Genomic DNA, 19,721 nt, shown 5'->3' with positions numbered 1-19,721 from the left:
TTTGCTATCTCACACCTATGAAAAGAGAACACCTACTTTCGCTACAGCTTACATTTTTCTGTCAAACAGGCGCAGAACCAGATGTAGGGTGTAGATAGTTGTTACCTCCTACCAGGTGGAAATTACTAAAGGAATAATCATCAATTGCAGCATCCAGGTTATGGCCCTACTCTTCCCAGATGAGTTAAATTAGTACAGATACAGTATGATTAAATCACATCTCTTGGATCTTAATTTTCTTCTGGTGTATCTGGTTCGATCAGGCTTCTTCCAGAGGATTTACATTTCCATTTAGAGTATCACACCAGCCTTGCAGATCAAAGTGGACATTTATCAGAGGTCTTTTCAATGAATAGTTATATTATAATGGGATTCTCAAAAACTAATTTAGAATACACCAGCTTACACAGATCTTGTTTTCACGGCAAGTTCTTTTTAAATAAATGGCTGATAATGTTAAGAAAATGAATAATGAATTTGCATAAAATGTTTTTTTTATTTAATCTTTTAAGTGCATGGAGAAGGACATTCATTTAATGGGATATGTGAGGGTTTTGGACAAACAGAAAGGTCTTTTCTGTCTATAAAGATCATAGAATCATATAATTGAGTTGGAAGGGACCTTTAAAGGTCATCTATTCCAACTCCCTTGCAATGAACAAGGACATCTACAGCTAAATCTTATTGCTTAGAGCCCCATCCAGCCTGACCTTGAATATCCCAGTGCCTCGCTACCCTTATGGCAAAAAAAAATTCTTATGTCCACTTTAAATCTCTCCTATTTTAGTTCGAAACCACTTCCCCTTGTCATATTACAACATACTCTTTTAAAGAGTATATCTCCTTCCTTCTTATAACTCACTTTTAGATTATGAAAGGCCATTACTGGGTCTCCCTGGAGCCTTCTCCTCCCAAGCTGAATAACCCCAGTTCTCTCAGCCTGCCCTTGTAGAAGAGGTGTTCCATCTTTTGAATCAAAATATATGGCAGTAACCAATTACTGAGAAATTATATGTAGGTATTACTGAAATAGTAGCTGTGTGTTACTGAGAAATGGTAGTATCACATAGTTACTGATGGAAATTTGAGAACAACAGAAGTTTATGATGACATAATAGCTAGATCAACTTAGATTGTTGTCCAGGAAAATGTCATTGTATTATTAAGTCAGTTTTTATTTCGACAGTGCTTAAGCCCATTACAACAACAAAAAAAGTTTATTAAAATATGTGGAAGGATGTGGAATTACTCTAAGAGGGTATATAAACAATTTCTTAAGGTCCTGATCATTGCATTGTAATGGTCTGGTTACCACTTTACTACAACCAACAACAAAAATCCATATACCTCTGGTTTTGGGAATCTTTCATTAGTTAAGGTTTATGCAGCAAATAACTTAGGCATTTAATAGCATGAATTAAAAATATGTGAGATAAAAAGCTACAGCCATGATTCAATATCTGAATGATTAGCTTGCTCCTTAAATAGAAGTTCATCTGATCTTTGCATGAAATATGGGTCTACTGTAAACTTCTTAGTAAATATAATAAGCCTCCAATAACAAGAATACTCTAATGTCATTGCAGTCAGTGTCATTCTAAAACAAACTGAGATGGATGCTTCAGGATAACAGGAGTGTATAATCAAGTTGCACAGATTTAAAGTATTAATTACAAGGTAATCATAATGTTTTACCAATCCTGTAACAGGGGGCTTCCAGGGAAAATAAGAAAATAAATCTATTATTACTACTACTACCTACAAATTTAGAATAATTCTGTATCTGCTGGTGTAGAGTTCTGAGTATTCTATATTTGTTTCATATCACAAAATGGAAATGGAATTTTCACCAACAAACGTATGTAGCTTTTTCACTGTAGGAAGACTGACAAGTTAGAAACCGTCAAGAGGGAAATGTGTTGCTAACTTTAAAATTGATTTTTACCACTATTACATTACTACTCCTCCATTCTGATGTCTGTAGGTTCTGTGAACTATCTGAGCAGCCCTACCAGCCTATGGGTCCAAGCTGTTGGCTTTTTTTTTTGTCAATGACCTACTTCAAGGCAGGTTTTGTTAAAAGGTATTTCTGGTGGATCATGTTTTACAGCTGAATTGAATATCTGTGAATTTGACAGGTTGTGTATAAGACAGCCAGTGTTAATATTTATGAAGTTGACTGTCCATAAGGACGGGAATGGGATTGGTTAAATGTTTGTCTCTCATTAGGTAACACACCAGCCCAAAGTACAGGCAAATGTAACGTCAATTGGTAATGTATTTAGCTGCAGTGTTTATCTAATGCTGAAAATTCACTGAATTTTAGCTTTTTCTATTCCTCTCTTACTAGAAAGTAAATTGTAAAAAAAACCAAACACTGTCTGGCAAGACAATATTAGGTTTCAGTGCTCAGTTGTTATGCATACCATCAGTGTATACCACTTACATGTTAAGGATGATTTTCTTACTTCTTCACTTACAATGTAGTGATTACTTGCCAAGCATTCATATAATGGGTGATCTCCACTTTGCAGTTTAATCTTCTATCATTGTCCTTCCCATATTGGGAAAGACACGTTAAAAACAACTACCACTCTGTGGTAACAGGTTCTTTCCAGTTTTTTAATGGGAAAGGTTATTTTTCCCTGGAATAATTAGAACCCCATTTAATGATTTTTAGGGTTTTCAATAATATCAAAAATTTTTTCCTTTTTTTTTTTCTTTTTGAAGATCTTTTTGTGTCAAGTTCTGATCTCATGTTATTGTTATATTCTTTTTCACTCTTTTTTTCTTTTTTTGTCTCATATTTGTTAAGACTACAGATCACAGTTTTTACCATGAGGCTGAAAGGCATTCAAACTTTTTGATAAGTTCAACAAATTCGAGGGAGTCACCATAATCCTACAGAAAGATCATGCGTAATCATATTTTTAATTCTACAAAATTCAACAGAAAAGTTCAGAATTCCAATACAATCTGATCAGTTTATCCCATCAAGGAAATTTACTTGAATGACAGTTTATATTATCATGTTTCTCAACTTGAGTCTGATCAGCAAGGCTCAGAGATACTGAGAATTTATGGGAAAATGAATACTCAAAAGTATGCAACTGAGCATTTTTAGGCCAGTTGTTTCAAAATAAAGGGAAGTCTCAGGTTAGTCACAGATTCAAAAACTGTCTAAGGTGTCAGAAAGACCTTGTGAGGTGTGCCTTCTCTCAAAAAATCATCATTACAAAGGCCAGGTAGTGAATAGTGAACGGTACTGAGATAACCTAAGTTCCTCTTGGCCTTTAGCAGCAGTTCACACCTTTGTTCTCACCATAGTATCACACTTTACAATCAGTAGATCTGGAAATAATCTTATCATAAATAATTTACCATTATCAAAAAGGCCTCTGTTTGAAGATATAGACACATCATTAGACTGCTTTCCAATACAAACACAAGTTTCAGAGAGTAAGAATACTTGACAATGACTACCTATACCATAATTGATGAAGACTGCCTTAGATCAAGTTCCATGCCTATGCAACGTGCAGCATGGAATAATTCTGATAAGCATATTCATACCTTTATAGCCAAGTAGTTAAGTAAATCTGTCCTTAACTGATTTAATTTTTCAGTGATCCATTCTTCATTTCAAGCTTTATGAAATTACATGGGTGAAAGATATAGATAGGTTGGGCAGGAGAAATAAAGAACAGATCTAGGAAAATAATAAGAATTCTGAGAATAAAAGTGGAATAGAGATCTTTTAAGAACTCCAATAACTTCTCTTAATAGAAAGAAAAACAACTAACAGTGAGTGAGCTCCTGGGGTTTTGTCAATAGTTTTACCCATGAGATCATCTCTGTTTAATGCAGTTGTGCTACGGGAACCATGGTATGATTCTGTTAGCACACTTAAAAAGTATGTGTTACTCGGTTGTTGGAAAAGTCTATTGCTTGCCTACAAGGAATTAGAAGATTTGACTCACACAGACATTCTTGACACACAAGGAAAAATACCAGACTTTAAGAATCAGCTTCTGGAACTACTTTTAAACACTCCCCTATTTAGATTAATTTATCATCACAAATCTATGTTGTCAGCATAAATTTTCCTAGACCTTTGCATCCCATATATAGATAAATAAATAATTCAGTGTTTACTCCTATTTGAATCGATGGCATGCTTGTAATGATTATAACTATTAGTCTTTTTACAACACAGTTATGGAATAAATCAAGAACTTCCACACTGACTGATAAGATTATACTTTGTGATTTTGTGAAGCCATAAACAGATCTGTCTTTCAGAGGGTGAATAGTTAACTTCTGAGAGCCAGGGCTATATGAAAGAATAGTAAATTAAGCGTCCAAAGAAACATTCATAATTATTACTCTTAAAAAGAATAAAATCTTGACTCACATGTGACTGCAGTATGATTGTTGTCATCACAGCTGACAGTGCTCTATAAATATGAAGTTGCTGAGCATCTTGTAAAGTCTGCAAGGTAAGAAGCAGAGACATTTTGTAAATTTTACTGTGTAATTCTGCTGTGTACATATTCATGTACAATACTGAATTGACAATGACACACATTTTGCATCTAGTTAGTCAAAAGCCAGAGGGAAAAATATATCATCAAGGATGAATTTCCCAAGTGTTTTACTTCTGCAGCAACAGTGGTACTTCTGCAGATTCAAATGGGATTATTCTGCAGTTTTTCCTAAATGCAGCAGTAGCATTTATGCTGGGTTTTCAACACAAACCAAAGCAGTAAAGGTATATTCCTACAGTATTTACACAAACAAAAACTTTATCTGTAATTCATTTTTAATTAGGAAGCACTCCATGATAAACTGGTCTTTCTTCATGTGTCCATGCTTACGGTCACTAAGCAGTATGGATTTACTACTCCCTAAAAATACTACCTAACTCTGAAATAACATCTGAGGTGTGCAAGTAATCAGAGCTTCTGTTTCCAAACCTTATGAGCTGGCATAAAACACTATGTTAATATTCAGCCATTATATTTATTATACATGGCGAGAGATAATAAGGTGTTATTAATACATAATAAGCATCATATATTAGGAATGTAATGAAGATGCAGTGTCTGACTTTAAAATCAGTTATACCTCTGCACTGTTTTATTCTGCAAAATTTGCCTGAAGTTTCCTAAGAGTTCAAAAGGAATAGAACCAATACTTGAATATTTTGATTTGTCAATCTGCTCATTACGTTGCCAGTCTTTCTCCTAATTCTCAGCAATATGTTCTGTTGAACTCCTAGGAATACATGATATATCACAAATCCATATTTTCATTAAGAAAAAAAAAAGGATAGTTTTGCAAAAAGAAGAATTGAACATGGGACCAAATTTGCAGCATTAGAGGTCTGAAAGCCAAAAGGTGAATTCAGAGCTCCACTGTGTGTAGATCAATCATCCGCATGGCTGCCTGATTCATGCAATTTCTGTGCTTAGAAATGTGTGCTATGGATGAGTTAGAATATTTTGTTTCCTCACTTCTTATTCCTTGTGAAGATTTTTCAATATTTTCTTTCATTAACCTTTAATTAAGATTTTAAGACTGTAGCTCATTGGAGCAGCTCCAGGTTTGAGTATCAGGTAAATATTAATACTATTTGTCATTCAAACTCAATATTATTTCCTATTTCTGTTGTATGTTCATGTCAAAATAGCAAACAACTGAAAATGTTTTATTTAATTAACAACCTATCTTGCCTGCAGTAGTTCAGACTATGTACTGAGAAGAGAATTTACCAAGTCTATCTTGAAGAGCTACTGGAAAGGAAGATGCTGCTCAAAATAATGCCAGTAACAGAAGTCCTGCTGTGGACTAGATTTTGCTGACATAAATAATTTTTTACTACTGAATATGAATAAACACAATTATTACCATATGACTGTCATTATGAATAGCAGCATCTCAGACTCTATAGCATCTACATCACGAGAAAATCCAAACACCTAGTAGATGTAACAAACTAAAGAAAAAACCTAGTAACCCAGAGCCATGGCAAACATTGCCCTCAAATACCCCAGTCACGAAGGTGTCCTGATACCAGGCCTGGGCTCAAATACCATCACTGCTTTACAAACTTGTTCCAGGAATGACTGTGCTTTCCTTTGGCATGTTAGTTATCTATCAGAAACATCGGACCAGCAGTTATTCCTTAGAACAAATAAGAAAAGAATGGACATTCTTGGTGTACTGACTTGTTTTTAATATGGATTTATTTTGATAAATATGTCATCTGTATTGATGACAGTGAGGTTATGTATTGTGACTTCAAAGCATTTCACAGATGTCAATGAATTAAACTTCTGAGACATCTGAATGAAAGACAAGTTTTTATCTTCAAACAGATGGAGAGCCCATGCAGACGAGGAACCACAGAGATATACAGGGGAAAAAATTCAAAAAAATAAACAAATTCAACTTGCTTCACTCTGAAGTTGTTTTAACTCTTGCCCATATCCAAATATCAACTCTTGTCCCCACATTTGCTCTGGAATTTTCCTGACCACATCATGAAGTTTCAGGAGTAGAAGAAAATGAGCAGAAGCGTCTCTGACAGCCTCAGAGCCACCCGGATACTGGCACAAGAGAAGAGAAAGCTAAGAAATGAGGGCTGAACTGCCTGGTCTGCCTGCTAGTGCTTAGATTTGCCTTGGCTGTGGTGCCAAATTGAGCACTCGTTCAGTGGCAAGTCATGCATTTCATATGTGGACTAATAAATTGTAAAATATCCACTCTCAGGCCATAGCAAAATTTGCACCCAAATGTTATATGAAGAAAGAATTCTCACAGTAAATAAATAAATAAATGAATGAAAATAACCAACGACACCCCCCCACCCCCCCCCCCATACACACACACAAAAAAAGACAACCCCAATATAAAAGCCTGCAGCAAAGCCAAGGAATATCCAGCTGGTGCTAAGATGCCTGAGATACTGCAGAGCTACACAAAAGAAATACTTTTATTTAAAAGAAGATAGAAAAGGACTACAGAGGGTTTTAGAAGTCTCTTGCAAAACAAAGGTCTCATCATTCTGAACTTAGAGCATTCACCAACTTTTTTCCTAAACAGTTTTAAAACAAACGAGACAGCCTGTTAAATTAAAAAATGGGAAATGATCTACTGTATGTACAACTTTGTTTTTTCCATTCTCATTGGAATTGTCAATACAGCACAGAAAATAAAATCAAGTAACCTAAGGGACACATCAGTTATTAGGCTGCACTACGCTTCAAAACATTATTTTTTATTTCTTAAAGATTTTGGCAGAAACATTTTGAATAAGCAAAATTCTAACATTCCTGAAAGACATTTTCTTGTAGAATTAGGAAGAATACACAAAAAGCATGGTAGCTTCATGATAGCTCAGTTCCCTAAAATTTCTTTCTTAGTGAACATTTCAGTTGAGTCTTTGCACTGAGCAGAGAGGCAGACAGTTCCAGTACCTGCTTTTTCCTCTATTTTTGGAAATAGGTGCCTGGGGACAACTTCTGCTCAGAGGAATAAACCTCACCATCCAGGTAAAAGTGGGCAAGCAGGAAGCACGTTAAAACTGGCATCTTCCACTAGGAAAGCAATATGAGCTTATCCTCAAATTTTACAGTAGACTATACACCTGTGAATGAACATTTGGCTAATAACACCTTATCTCTACTGCTTCAAAGGTCTGTGTTGGAAAAAGCAACAGCAATAATAACAAAAAAAAATAGTGTTACAACAGACAGAGCTTAGGCTACTCTTAAGAGAGAGGTTTGACTCATTGCAACATAAATGGAGGTTTCATTTCTTAGGGCTTGCATATTTGAGTGTTTCTGCTCCTTCAGGCATGCTGACAGCAGTTGGCTGCACCAACTCACTCCAGACTTGGTCACGAAGGCTCTGGCTGCAGCTCAGAAACAGGAACCCAGTGATACAGTTTTAAGGTTACCTGAATTTTCTTCATAGCTCTCTAAAGGCTTTCAAAAAGATCGTACTGTATAGACAATGAGTGACAACTTTCTCTGCTGCTGAAATGAACCAGAAGTACCTAACATATGTCTAGGCTGAGTGTCTGGCTTTTAAGCTGGTACCAGTATTAATTAGCCTTGTCCATTTGGAGGGACAGATAACATCTTAGCTGAGATTTGTAAATCTCTGCTCAGACCTTGGTGCATTTTGTGCTTCTCTGGCTTTGTGTCCAGACTCTTGCAAGCAGAGAACCCAGCTGGGTGAGCATTGCTCAGCTAATGTCATTCTGGCCCATGGGACTGTGCTTTATCTTGAAACACATATGAAAAAGCAGACAGCATGAGCTAACCTATACTTTATCAATGTTGTCATGGCAAGAGGAAGTTCTGTTGAAGGAAGACATGGAAATTTAGCATGCAGATGACAGACAAAAGCTACATTAAATTCCTAGCGTTGTGTGGCCAGTGACTTTGCTCTCACTGACAGATTCCCTTTTGTTGCTTGTTGCTGTTTTGACAGTAATTTGTTGCTTCACACTGGTCATTCTCAGGCCTTCTGTTGACAGGCACAGGAGGAGAAGGATGTAGAATACTTTCCATTGCATTTCCAGGATTCTGGGCACTTTCCAAGGAGAAAGGAGTAGCAAGAAATCACGCTTGTCTTCTCTCTTTGGAAAACAGTGCTTGAATCACATGGGGAGGAAAAAACAACAGATTTATTTAATTATTTAAATATTTTTGTTGTTGTTATTTCCCACACACATACAGGTTCATGTAGACAGATACACACAGCCTTACAGAACCAAGACAGATATGCTTACAGGGTTCAGGCTGAGTTGAAGAGCAAACTGCTTTAATGAATATTTTGATCAACCTTGCCAAATTGATTTAGAGTGTGAGCGCAGTCTGGGAATTTTGCTCATTAGTACAGAACTTCATGATAGAGGAACATAGAGTGGTGAGCTCATTAGTATCAGCCTGCCTGTGCCTGAAGGCGTACATGATGACAGGATGACACAAGTGACAAGAGATAGGGGCTGCAGTGCTGCATGTTAAAAATATCCCTCGCAGTGCTGCTCTAAAATATTAATTTTACTAACATGGTTCTTATGATGAGTTATGTTGAATTAATAGAAGAATGAGGTGATTTTAAAGTATTTCCCTAAAAGAAAATGTCAGCTCTGTCAGTAAAGAGTGAAAGAACTCGTAGCATTTACCTTGCGTTAGCAACTTTGCTTCAAAGAGAAGACTGCCAAGAGGTGCTATGTGGCCAAACCCCACCCTTGTTTCTCTCTACTGAGCAGGAAGATGCCCACATTGCCAGAGAGGATGTACCTGGAATGTGTTGGTGTTCTTAGAAAGGAATTGTGTCAAAGAAGTAAATCCCAGCTAGGGCAAGAGCAGGAGGGTGCCTACTGAGCTGTGGCACTGGGGGCTGGCAGCTCAGCTGGTCTTTCCCTGCACATGGCCAAGGTTCAGAGCTGGCTACAACAGTGGGGGCTGCAAAGCCACATGCAGAGCTGCCTGTGGCTGAGGGCATCTTCTCCTCCCTCTGCCAGACCCTACAGCTTTAAGTACTGGAATTTATGTCCTCCATAAAAGCACTTTATGCTCGCTATTGTAATGTGGTAGCTTCTGGTGATACATAAAAGCGCCTACTCTTTCTAAATCCTGACAAACTTTCAGCCTTAGTGCAACCTTATGTCAACAAGTTCTACATGTTAATTACTTGCTTTGTAAAAATATCTTAATACATTTTAAATCTATTGCTTTTAATACCCTTTTGTTCTTCTGCTATAGGAGATTTTACATAGAAACATTGCTCTACAATTTGTAATTCATATATTCTTTTTTCTTTCTTCTATGTTTTTCTTTTTTGTATGCTTGAAATAGCACCAAACCAAATCATGTCTTGAATATTTTTAGCACCACTTTCTTAATCTCACTGTCTCTGTCCTGTCTTTGACATGGAAAAATCAGAAGAGAAGCTCTTTTTAATAACAGTTTTCCATTTCTAGGTTGCTCTTTGCTACATCTTCTTTCTTCCATTGACTATGTACTTGCAGTGTTAATAAGGATTATTTTTTCCTTGGATGGTTATTTTGAATTTAGAATTCCAAGCATGGCTTTATGGGAGGTATGGAAAAATGATTTTGCCAAGGTTAATGAAGTGTAATGTAAACATCTGATCCTTCTGCTACAAGATCATTAGACAGAGTCCTGAAGAAGACTTGGCTGCTAAGTCTGACATTTCACTTTTCATGTAGAGAAGAGAAAAGCAGAAAGATTTCTTTTTTCTTCCTGTGATCCAACTAGAAGAGAACATGACTACAGTAAGGTGCTTCGTTGGGCAAAGCCCCTTTCTAAAATCTAGAATGTTACAATGAGCTGCGCTTGTGTTTTCAACACAGAAAAATCTCTCCCTAGTTGCTTAATGAGATCTTTATATACACTGCAAATAATTGTAAGCTTAAAAGAGCTAGTGAAGCTTAAAATTATTTTAAGTTAAACACTCTGGATTGTTTTTGCATTTTTTTCATAAGATTTTCTCTTTCAGAAAATTGCCACATTCCATAAACGCGATCAGCCTTTTCAGGGAAGTTTCAGTGTTTGTTCCAAGAGACTACAACTGTATTTTTAAACACAGCTCCAGAGTCTTGTGGGATTTGCATTTTCCTTCCTTATGCAGCTGGAACCAGTGATAAAGCCATAAATCTCAGCCAGCCACTGGGCAGAAGGAAGGCTACCTGGAGGAATTATTTTGGAGGGAAGCAGCCTGCATGGTCAGGGAGCATGTCTGTTGGTCTCAGCTCATCTCTGACGAGAGAACAGGAGATAAGCGAGTGCATTTTTCAACCAGCTGTCACTGAAAGGAAGCTTTTGGTCAGATTCAGCTGATTTGTTTGGTTGGTAGTGATTCCACACCTGAATGAAATATTTCCTGCTCTTCCTAAAAGACTGTTTTTATACTCCTTATCTAATAAAAATCCATAATTGCTATTGTATATTTGTTGACTATTAGTCTGACTGTATTTTTTTTCCTCTTTTTTATTTTGTCTCCAAGTTTTTCTGTCTTCTTGACATTTCCTTTCATGGCCAATGTTTTCAGTAGCAACAATTCATGGTAATAATGAATTTTGTCTAATGGATAGGTGTTTTACAGTGGAACCTGAGCTGCTGATATTAAGGACTATATTAATGGCAAATGATCTGAAATGTAAATGGTCAAAGGTCAAAAATGAACCAAAAGACAATGTATATAAATTAACTCTTTAAATAAGAGGGAATATTGCTACATTTATAGATGCCATAGAAAACTTTGCTCCGTTTGCACATCTGGAACTATTATTCTTTCTGGGGTGAAAAAATGAATTAAAAAAGGATAAATATTTGTTAATTTCTGCCAGTGTGGGGTAAATAACTCCCAAGGATGGTACTCCGCAAAGAGATAGTATAGATTAACGTATATTTTGAGCACTTCTATATAGATAGGATACAAATAATACAAAAGAGAAGATGGCTCACCTTCAGGATGTCAAGGCTCGCAGGGAACTCCACGTAGGAGGGATCTCCAAGAAGAGAACCTTTCCTGGTGGTGGTCAGCCCTTAAATGGGGTTTGGGAGAGGTGGAGCCAGGCTCCACCCCTTCCAATCACACAGGTATATCACCTTCACCTGTGGCCCCATGGCTGATTTGGTGTTCACCTCAGGTGACCAATCAATGGTTCAGGCCGTGATTCAGCAGTTCCCATACAGACAGAAAAAAAAAAAATCACAGGAAGGCGAAAAAAATGACAAAAATGATGAGTTAAAAATACATTACAAAGGAAGTCTACATTGTGTATCTGCTAGGACTGAGACGTGCATCAGTGGCATCCTGCATCATGGCCAGTTGGTTAAGTGCTACAGTGGAACCTGGGCTTTAGTGAGCTAAGTCAATTAGTGATGCACCCTTACAGATCCGCTTCTGCTTTTCTGTTTCTTGAGAGTTAGACTAATCCAAATGATTCTTTCCTAGGTTTTCCATTTTCTTTTTGTTACCGTATACACTTTTCCAGTAACTCTCAAACCTGAGAATTCTTCTTGGCTTACATAAGGAGAACAGACACTGCTTTGGGTTATTTTGGTTTGAAATGTTTCTGAAGCTGGAGAACTGCATTAATAGATCATAAACTCCCCACCCTTGAAGTCTACAGCACTGGCTAAAACAAATCCAATCTAAATCATAACGAGACAAAAAGTTTATTCTGAGTAAAATATGACAATAGAGACTGAAGAACCAAACACCATTCTGAGCACCAGGCAGCCTTCCAAACAACCACCGCAAATTATTGACATTATCAACTTTTTATATTGATGAGCTGCAAATCCTAATATCTAACTCCATCTTAGAATACTATACACTATCCAAGTACTTTCTGAAGGGGTTTCTGACCCCTTAGTGGTCCTCTTTGTCTTTAAAATCTAGAAAGAAAGCTATACTCAAACCCCTTAGTTGTTACTTTGACATTGTGAGTTTTGCCTGCCTTTCACAGTCCAGGACACAATGTGCCACAGAAGTGTGAGTGTAGGTTTGGAGAACCTGTTTGCATTTCTGCGGTTTCCAAGCAGCCTCATCAAACCTGAAGCTAGCATAAGTCAGGATGAATCCCTGTACTGTATTGCAGGTATGTTGCTGCGTTGTTAACTCTGCACAGTTTTGCTGCTCATATTGTTTGTCATTGTTACTGCTGGAGCAGATTCTGGTGCAGCATCACTGAGACAGATGGCTTTTCCCTAATAGACAGGCTTTTTTTTTTTTTTCATGTGTGTGCTATTAACTTTGCATTAGACCTGTTTTAAGAGTGCCATAAAAAGTTATGTGCCACAGTTTTCGACGGTAAAATATTTACGCATTCCAGAATTATTTATGTAGTATTAATTGAAGCAGAAAATTTGCAATTTTTTTTCCACAGTCAAGTCAGTAATTATGTTGTAAACAACCAAATTATCTGCAACAGTAACTTAAACTTAACTGTATATACTTTCATGATCAAAGTTATTTTCATGTAATTTTATTCTGTCTGATTTTAGACACTTGGTTTCGGATACAACCAGGTACGTACTGATAATTAACTTTGAGGCAGAATCCAAAGCACTCGTTAACTTTGATTTATAACTAAAACTATCTGGATTTAAGAACCTGATACTTAGATGAATCTCTCTTTAATGGAGTACTCTGTTTCGTCTGTGTGAGAATGAGCAGGTTTTAAGGATGAATCTTTCCCAATCTACAGCACACTGTAACGGTATCAGCTATTTCAGACATAGTGTGCAGTCTTTCATCTGTCAGCTGACTAGTCTATACTTCCTCAATAAGCTTTATGTTTAATCAGGGTAAAAGAGGCATCTTGATGATGTGCAATTATTTTAATTGCGATGGAAAAACAGAGAACTAAATTGTAAGGCAAATTTAATTTTTAAACTTCTGTTTTAGAACCAAAGGAAGATTTAATACAACTAATAAAAGTTTGATCCTGCAAGTTTGTCCTTTCAGAGCTGCAGTAACTTTTTCTGAAAGGACAGATCCAATGAATGCTTACATCTATGCCAACATTGTTAACTTTCAAGATACTTGTTTTTGAAGTTCTTTTGGGTTTCTGTTGTACAAAATAGATGACAAGCAGCTTGTATACCAACCGTGCAATCTTTCTGTTCTTTCTGTATCCTTAGACATTTTTTTGTCAGGAGTAGATCATTTGACAGTGACACTAAAATGAAAATAATTTGGAATGCTGACATTCCCCACTCCCTCCCCAGCTGCCTTCAGTTGTCAGAAACAAAGTAGTAAATAGAGTCTTCAAGCTTCAGGTTGCAAACAGTCATCATTGTATTGCAGAATTTCTATATAAAGGTTGCATCTACTGTAGATTGGGTCATATTGAAGCCTCTGTCACATAGCCATTCTGAACATATCAAGCTGCCAACACATAGATTTTAGCCTGAAAGCATTAGTGTTGTATCAAAAGCATGGGCCGCTTCCTTGTGCTTAAGAGTAAGGTCACAGTGTTGTTTTTGGTGCTTAACACTTTGAAAACCCTCAACATGGAACAGAAACATCTAAATGTTTTCAAGACCATGGAGACTTCCTTCTGAGGGCCAATATTTGTTCTTTTCCTCCTGCTCACAACCTGCCTGTAGAGGACTAGATCCTTACCTAGTATGAGGCTTTGCATCTCTATTTGGTGCCACCAGTAAAAGACATAACCAGCAGGATTTTTCTGCACTGTTACACTGTGAGAGGAAAAGCACTGGGAGCTGCATTTTTGACATGGCCAAAAAGTCAGGAAAGGCACCATTTTGAGAATTTCTGGCACACAGATCAGGCTGTCATTTAGGTCACACTCCTTAGCAATTTAGTAGCCTTTTCCTGAGAGGAAATCTCTTATTTTGAAATCCCTGTTCTCAGAAATGCAGAAACAATGCCGAAGTACAAGGGAGTCTGTCTCAAGAAATCTATGCCACTATGTAGAAATGAGTAGGTGAGAAAAGCCTTCAGTTCTCTTTGACACAGTCCCACCAATTTCTTTGATTTATCATCTTTTAATGAGAAGACTGCACCTGATACTGAGTCACAGGTAAAAGTGGAGTGCATAAAGTGGAGGTGGGTTTGCAGATAAAGCAGATAGGGGCACCATCACACTGGCACTTCTCCAGCTCTTGTGTCACAGCCAGGTTGGGAAGGCTAGGCCACATCTTGGTTTGATCTCACAAAGTAAGAGCAGTTAGGAAAAACAGACAGACTTTTAGATACAATTGTGTAGTGGTTTTGTTTGTTTGTTTTCCAGCTATAGATACACCCCTGATCAATACTACTCCTAGAAGGACTGCAGCTTCTATAAGAGCAGATCTGTGGGGAACTATTTCCCCTGATGCCTAGAACAGAGGTTAGCTGCAGAACCATCTTCAAAGCCACCTGTGCACCCTGAGCATTTTTGCAGCAGTTTAATATTGACTTAGTACAAAGACAGACTGATGGAGAGCACTTTTGTTTCAGTTGTCAAGTGACATCTGGTATCCTCAGAGAACCAGTTAAAATGAGTTGCACTGCAGATGCCTCCATATAAATGTGGTTATTGGGAAAAAAAGATCATAAGCATTGTACATATTAGCCATTTATGGGAAGAACTCATAATTATTAGACCTCAGCTTTTCCCTGCATGCAAACAGCACAGTGACATGGTATCAGACACTGTCTCAGGCATGAGAATTGTCAATCAGTGCCTTTTGGAGCTGTATAATCATGATAATCTCTATAGAAGTTTCAGTCTATGCTTTGTTTGTGGTACAAGACAGGCAGCATAAATGTGTCAAAAATCAGCAGATGGGGGGCCCTGTTATTTGGTTAAATCCTCTGTAGTGCCTGATCACCAGCTGGCAAATAGGGTATTGCTTCCTGAAGGTGACTCTCAAACCGTGATGCAACAAGCAGGCAGGTGTTTTGTTTTGTTTGTTAGTTGCTTTTTCAACACTGCAGAATCTTTCATGGAAATCCGATCTCAGAAGCTGTGATGGTCTCAAACACTGGGTGGGGCATTCCCCTAATTGCTGGCAAATATGTATATGGACGTAATTAAACATTAAATACCATCTGTTAAGAGCTCAGCAAGGCTGAATCAGCATCACTCTCATGAAATTGAGTATTTGTTCTATGACAAGTCTGTCACTATTTCACAAAAATATTCCCTTCTTTACCTTTCCCTGGCCACTCTTATCCATGCTTTTATACAGCTGATGCTTACCAAGAATTGCATGTGACTCTGTCAGGGATTGAACTTGTTGGAAAACCGTATCTCAATGAGCACAGCAGAGATATCTCATGGTGTGACACCTGCCTGGGTATTGCACCCCAGAAGTCTGAAACAGACCAAAAATTGCTTCTCCGCAAGAAATGCAAAGTGCTTCCTTTGTGGCTTGTTGACATATTAATGTTGAATTCAAAAGTGTTTGAGCTTACAACAAATTTTATTGACAGGTTAAATCAATGAGCATGGAAATAGCCCAAGAAATAGTTTATTTCCCTGCACAGTCATGTCATACAAGAGTTACCAGATTGTAAGTCTTTCTAAATCCAATTTACACAAAATGGTACTGAAATACATTGTAATCTCTTCTTTCTTTCATTTATATGAAGCTGCTCGTTCAATACAGCATCTGTATACGTGTTTCCTAATAGCTTAATCTACTGATCTTTGTGTTGTTTTTAGCATGCTAGCATTGTAAGACACACAAAAGATTCATTGTTGACTATACACATAATCTAAATCAACACTACTGTTGTAAAGAGATTCTGTAGTAAAACATGTTTTGAAATCTACTTTTCATCCATCAGTTCCCTTTGCAGTTTATGGCAAGGTTTTACAATTATATTATAACAACTAATTCATTTGGCTTGCTTTGTTGTTTTTATTTTTCAGGTTGGTTCCCTCTCCGAAAAAATGATTTCTATTTTTTTTTCTATGGAGACACATTCATTCATGCATTTATAACTATAAATGAGTAACTGAATTCTAGAGGTTGGGTGAGAAGCTGAAAAATTTTTTATAGAAAAAAGGTTTTTCTCTATCCAGAATGAGAGTAGCCATTAGAAGCCACTCCTCTGCCAAACAAAAACATAGAAGTTAAGAAACCTGAGAAATAAATGAAAACCCAACACAAATTAAGATTTAGAACAACCCCACAGGCATGATTTTTAAATCCTTTCTTTTCAAGTGCAGATGAAGAAAGGGGTGCAGGAAAGGGATGGTGGTGAGGATGTGTGGGGTGCCCTCGGGGTGGCTCAAAGTGCCCGGCTATCCCAGGTCCTTCCATGGCACTGGGGACTGCAGGATTGTTGGTTTACCTTGGCCATACATAAGTGGCATGGGGCCTCAGATAGAAAGGCCTGGTGGAAAAGAGGTAATGTATACAGGCTTGAGGTAAATAGGGCTGTGGGGAAGGTTAGAATTAAAAGAAAATCATTACTAACAGAAACGAAGTGTGACTGGAGAGAAAACAAATTGTTCTGGGTACTGGGAAACTGCCTGTGGTGACCTAAGGGTAAAACCTGTAGTGTACTTAATGATGTGCTTACTGGCTGGCATGGAGCCTGCTTTGAATATGAGCTGAGAAATACAGCGCAGCCTGCCTGATCTAATTGGGGGTTGGAGGAGCGGGGCTCTAGGAAACAAAGAGCTGCTCCTCACTGTAAAGAGTCAGGAGACACTGAGATATAAACCTCTGCTTCTCCCTATATTCATATGGGGTGTTGTGTGCTACTCTAAGTATGTGAATTAATGACATTCTTATTTTCTTAATTTTGAGATTTCACAATGTACTACCTCTCTTTCGGAACATTTAATTATGTTTATTGCCCAGTAAAAGTAAAAAAAAAAAAAAAAGATTACTGGGGATTATTAGGTATGTTATGAGGATCTAAGACATGTTTCTGAATATGTGAGCATAGTTTCCACTTGCTAAGCTTGATTTGTTAGATGACAGGAAACAAGAGCGCACCAAATTCTATTTCAATATAATTCTTATTATTGAATTAACTATCAGCCATTTGTAGCTGCAGATTCAGAAAACTCTGAACATCACTGACAAAGCCTTGAAGCACAAGGAAGTCGTGTTTATTATTCTACGTCACAGGGGATTTCCAATTATGTACCAAAAAATAAGGTGAGGGCGAGATGGAAATTCAATTAGGACCAGATATATACAGCCTCTGCTGAATGTGCTTCTTTTATGAGAACTACTGCTGACTGTTTGTGATGACTGCCTTTACATAACAGTGGAGTTATGTTGTGCACATCCCTGTTATGGCATGTGATCTCCAGCTGCCATTGGAGAAGCCCTGGGCAGCACAGAGCACTCACACTGTACTGGCAGGACCAAGCTGCCACATGGCTCCAGGCTCAGTGCCAAGCTCTGGATCTGACGGAATGCTATTATTGCAAGACCTGAACAATATCAGCTTTATAAATAAAGTGACCGATAAAAATATTATTTTTCATCTTTGTAGAGTCTTCAAGTCAGAATTAAGATTTGCATGTCATTTCCACTTGTAAAGATCCTATTTCTACTAAAGTCACTGATATCACCATATAGAGACACCTTTTTCAATTGTGTTTTCAAGGAAACTGAGCACTGGTGTTAACGTGCAGAGCCCACTGACAATTCTAAAGACATTTCCCTTCAGTATGCTGAAACATTTATTTGTACATGTGCGTTTTCCTGACAACTTATCCCCTAAGAACTTCAAAATTAACACTCTAATCTGATCTCCAAGAGTACAAATTTACTATGTCTTATTGTATACACTACCTATGAAGGCACACGAAAATTTACACCCTCATCTATGAGCAAATGTTCTGTGTGCTGTATGCCACCACTTGATCTAGGACTTTCTACACTGAGACAGAACAGAATATATCAGAAGGTGAAGCAGAACAGACTCTGTGCAGTGAAGCCATTTCCACCAGATCAATCTGCTGTGGCATCTTTTTCAAACTACATTGCTGTTTGCTTTACATGGATTTTAACATGATTTATGAATCCTTTTTCATGAGGAGCACTACTGCTATTGCATTCCAGAAACATTTCAGCACATTAGAGAATAAGACAGGGAAATGTCACTCATGATGGCAGTCAATTCTTCTAAATTAGTCTTTTTACTCCATTGCTTCCTTTTGACTTCATTATAACTGCTATATTTGATCTTTCAGAATGTAAAATAAAGCAATTTTAGTTTCATTAATTGTTCTTGTCTGATTTAGACAAGAATTCTTTTATTTAGCTAACAATTACATAGGATGTTAATTTTCTACAAGTGGTTCAAAATGTATTGGCATTTGATTGACAAATATTCATTAAAATAGTTATTCATAGCAATACTGGATAAATATTAGTAGATACTGAATAAAAACAGAGGTTTGTAAGAACCATAGTTCTGTTTCAGATTATGCCAAAGAATGTTTTTGGAAAGAGGAAAAAAAATAAGTATATAACGGTAGTCACTTGACCTAGAGATGGCATTGAGACCATTGTGCTGTCAGTTAAAAGATAAACAGTTCAAAACTGGGCTTCAACAATACCTCACAGCAGCGAGTTCCACAGTTTAATCATGCTTCAGGGTACAAAAAATACTGTTTCCCTGTTTCTTTCGATTTTTGATTTATAATTTCTGGTAGCTTATAGTTCTGCTGTAAGTTTGAAAAATAGTAAATATCAGCAAGTCTTTAATAACAAATCAATACAGAGAATTACAAATACTAAAAGAGATTAGCAGAGGGTTTTGGTACATTGTCTGATCAAACTGGATCTCAGAAATTATGACAGAAAATGGGTAAACAGCAAAATTCATGGTTACAACTTCTCCCTCATATATGCAACCACTGCGCGTGCTGCTGATGTTGCCACCATGCTGACGTTTCTGTAACCGAGATGCAGCTGTGAAGTGAATGGCCAAGATGAAGGCATTCGAGTGCCTCAAGGGCCACTCTGAAGTAGAAGAGAAAAGTAAACTGTGAATAACCAGGAAAAGAGAGAAAAAAATATTCCAGGTACGTTCATGCACAGGCACACACACAGTTATTTCTCAAGGTGGATTGGTTTGATAAAAATTATGACCTTTTTTCCTCTTCCCTATTTTATTTTTCAGAACTAAAAATATTGCAAGTGCCTGAGGCGTAAGTCAGAGCAAACCTCCATTATCACTCC

Source organism: Cyrtonyx montezumae, unplaced genomic scaffold (genome assembly GCF_038088225.1).
Source record: "Cyrtonyx montezumae isolate F1298 unplaced genomic scaffold, pur_monq_1.0 scaffold_7, whole genome shotgun sequence".
NCBI classification, from domain to species: domain Eukaryota; kingdom Metazoa; phylum Chordata; class Aves; order Galliformes; family Odontophoridae; genus Cyrtonyx; species Cyrtonyx montezumae.
The sequence above is the reverse complement of the archived record's forward strand: the minus strand, read 5'-3'. Positions refer to the sequence as shown.